This window comes from Echinops telfairi, unplaced genomic scaffold (assembly GCF_000313985.2).
Source record: "Echinops telfairi isolate 266 unplaced genomic scaffold, ASM31398v2 ScPeMD7_7467;HRSCAF=8505_1, whole genome shotgun sequence".
Classification (NCBI taxonomy): domain Eukaryota; kingdom Metazoa; phylum Chordata; class Mammalia; order Afrosoricida; family Tenrecidae; genus Echinops; species Echinops telfairi.
This window is the reverse complement of record NW_022111368.1, coordinates 11,273,019-11,276,962: the sequence shown is the minus strand read 5'-3', so window position 1 is coordinate 11,276,962 and position 3,944 is coordinate 11,273,019.

The following is a 3,944-nucleotide window of genomic DNA, read 5'->3' as shown; positions in this document are numbered from 1 at the left end:
GGGGGGCATTAAAACCTTACAATAGGATATAGTTATGATGTTACTGCTTTGCTTTAAAGCCCCGCCTTTCCACCATGAGTTTAAGTATTTTGCTCAGGGCCATTTATTAATGAAGATAGAGCTAGGTTCCAAGATTCTTCTACAACCCAAACCCAAAACCCAGCCCAGCAATTGAGGCCATGGCACTCAGAATGACCCCATAGGCACAGTAGAACTGCCCCATAGAGTATGTCAGGCGGTCATCGTCACATGTTCCATGTGTGCGTGGGACCACACGCAAATGTCACATCTTTCTCTTGCAGAGAAGCTGGTGAGTCGAAACTCCCAAGCTTTTGGTCAACATCCTAGCACTTTAACCCCTGTGCCACTGGGGGTCCCCCTTCCTCTGCAGTCGTTCTCAAAGTTTGGTGCCTGGACTAACAGCATCAGCATCACCTGGGTCTTAAACATGCACATGTTTAGAAACTAAATGATGTACTCACTCACTCCAGAAAATGCGCTGATAGCTACGATGTGCCTGATCCCCCTTTTGCCCTTTTATCAACAAGCCCGAACATTATTCTGGGTTTGTCCTAAATCAAAGACTCCAGGAGTGAGGCCCAGCCATCTGTTTGAACCAGCCCTCAGGTGCAGGCTCAAGTGTGAAGACCCCCTTTCCCTGAAACGCTCTGGACACACAGATCCACAGCACTTCTTCCTGTTTCTGACATTTTCACGTTTTCACCACTCACCGCCTAGCTAAAGAGAAAACCTGAAACCGACTACAACGCTGGGAAAGGAAGCCCACCAAATCCATGGGGGTGGGGGCTGAGGGCTTTTGCTACTGGAAGGTGCTCTGACCTTGCTATTAGCAATCAGGTTGAGAGGTGTAAACTCTCAAGGTCAACACAGGCAGACTCACAGACGAGAGGAATAGCACACTCCATCCTCCTCTAAATGCATATTGGCCTAGGTCATGGGTTTTCTGTATGGAGGCAACACACAAATCTGAAATTAAAAGAAGGCAGCAGCAGGGTCCAGCACCGAAGACAAAGATAAGATGGCTGTCATTTTAGGGTGAAGCCACCCGGTGGGCCCAACTACATGCAGCTGAAATAGCAACGCAGCTCCACAAAGCTCTGTCATTGTATCTGAGCCATCAGCTCCAACCAAGTCCTACAAAGGTCAGGACCTCCTGCTGGGAGTGACTACCCCAGCTCAGGAGGTCACTGTCCTGGTCACATTGGCCCACACCTGCCACTGATCTGATGGGAAGGAAGAGCAACTCTATGACCTCAAGGTAAAAGCCATTCTGCTACATCCTGCAGTTTTTCTGAGGAAGTGCTGGGAATTTAATCTGGTGATTACATTAATATTGACCTACATCCTGCTCCCTACAGGAGAGTGTGAAGTAGGCTCCTGGATGCCACCGAGTCAACACACCACATGATTTAGAGCCATCACCCTATACCTTCAAGCATCATAAATAACCTCTGCTCAGCAGGCCTTCACACAGGAGTAACAATTGGACTTGTACGGAAGTAAGAGGCCAGTGTTCACCGGAGGGAAACGGGTATGGATGCAGATGGAGGCGTCTCTCCTAACTGAATAATCCAGGCTAGTCATTAACGGGGGCACCTGCTGGCTCGATTTAAATGGGTCTTGGCGAAATCTGGAACTTCTCCTAGCACAGACGTGCCTAAAGGGTACACATCTGAGAGTTACTGTTGAAAATTAGATCATGGACAATATGAGGGGCCATGGCTCACAGCATCCATTCAATAACTGGTTAGTATCAGTATTGCTCTCCAGCGATGCTTCTATCATTTAAAATGCATACATCTTTCAGAGCTCATCAAGAAACCTCAGTCCCTGAAAACCTAGGGGGATGGCATCACGCTTTGGAATGGCTCCCATTCTGTAGTAATTCTGACATCAAGCCAAACGCAGATGGCGTGAAAAGCTAGGTAAGTGCTTTCTCCTTTTCCACCTTCAGGGCCAATTATGAGGAACTCCTGATGAATCTCGCAATCCACTTTGTCCTTGAGCAAACACCTCCCACCAAAGCCTGCCCCTAGCCAAACTCCACTCTCATTTCAGAAATAGGAGCTAGGTCCCTAAGAATAAAGGGCACAAAGGGAGGCTTTAGCTTTTTATTTTGTCCCCTCTACCATTGCTTTGATCACAAAAATTATCCAAAATAAAAAACCAAACCACCCCAAAACCAACGCTTCAAAAGTCTTGATTAGACCATCCTATGCATCATGCTTATACTCATTTAATCATTGCTTTGCTCTCAAAGACCTTGGAGTCTACCTCATCTCAGCAAAGGTACACTCCACCTCAAACAAATAATTACCAACATTCTAGTCTCCAGGGAAGTATTTTGTAGACGACACTGTAATAGCATATAACATAACATATGGCAATTTCAGGGGAGGGGGATAAAAAAACTGACAACTTACTTTTAATGATATATCAATATTTCCTCTTCGTTTCATAGAAAACGAGTTAATGCGGACTCCTTCCCTCCTGCATAATGCAGCATGAAAACTCGGATGTGACTACTTGAAAGCCAATAGCAATATGCGAGCTGTTATCCTGTTGTTGTTATTGTTTTTAAGATCCAAACAAATGCATTTGAACTGCTCCTCAAAGCTTATTCTAAAGGAATCTCTTAAGGAACACAGAAAACGTGTAGCCCCTTTTAGTTAGGCTCTAACTCTTTAAACCGTGCCATTTCACACATTTGCCTTACATTTCAAATTGCATTTGGTGGAGAAAAAGAACCACCTGGTCAACCTTTTTCTTCTTCAAAATGAGCTTCAGCTGGCTCCACACAGCCTCCCTCCACCGAGGCTCTGAAAGCTGGGGCTCCAATTCTTCCCCATTCCAACTATTGCAAATGCAACTGAAATCCAGGTTGAGCGAGACTTCCCACTATAGGATACAAAGGGTTCCAGGCCCAAATCTGGGACCAATAGATTCCTTAGAAAACCGAGGTCGCTAATTTACAGTGATTTTAACTACCGGAGGCAGATTGTAGCCTGACTGACGGTCAACAGAACAGGAACACAAGCTACCAGGCAAATGACGCCCATCATCTCTGCTTCCCGTCATCCACGCTAGGAACGGGGTGGGAATGAAGGCTGTTACATAAAATTAGAAGCATTTCCCTAAAATTCAACAAATGACGGCAAGCTTAAGAATAAATAATTTAAGACCAGCCGCTCCTCCTACCAGTGTGCTTGGAAACCGCATCTAATCTCTGCACCATTTCTTCTAAGGCCATTTCTTCATTTCTCAGCCAAAACCTCATCCTCCGATAAAACAAAACTGATCCACAGCAGATAGGTTTTCCTCTGCACCAGACGGATTTTCTTTTTTCTTTTTTTGTTTTAATGGGTGGGGTAGAGGAGTGGGGAGGGGGCACGCACGCTGGAGGAGTGGAGGGCGGGGGGGGGGAAGGACGGCCGTGCTTCTCAGCCCTGCGTTTCAATGACTTCCCGCGGATTGGTCCCCCAGCCCTGCGGAAAGGGAGAGGTAGGTGCCCACGCTCCCAGTCGCTCGGCTGCCGGGCTCGGGCTGGGCGGAAGCGGAAGCGGCTCACAGCCTGTCGCGAACCAGCATCCCACCGCCGCCACCTGAAACCTGCATCCTCGCGGCTTTGCGGGGGGGAGGGGCGGCAGGGTCCTCGGCCTGCGCCGGTCCCAGCCCGCCGACGCCCTCCGGCGAGCGCCCGAGTGGCCGCAGGGAACCCGGGAGAAGGACAAACGCTCTCGCTGAGGGCCGTGACCTCCCCGGGGCCCCCGCACCTGTGCCGCACCCCGACCCCCGCCGCGTTACCTCCGGCTGCTCCCCGGCAGTGGCAGAGCCCGCAGCAGCGCAGCGCGGATGCCCGGCGCCGCTGCATGCCGCCCGGCCCGGCCCGCGCTACCTGCCCGGGGACCCGGGCTGCGGCCGGG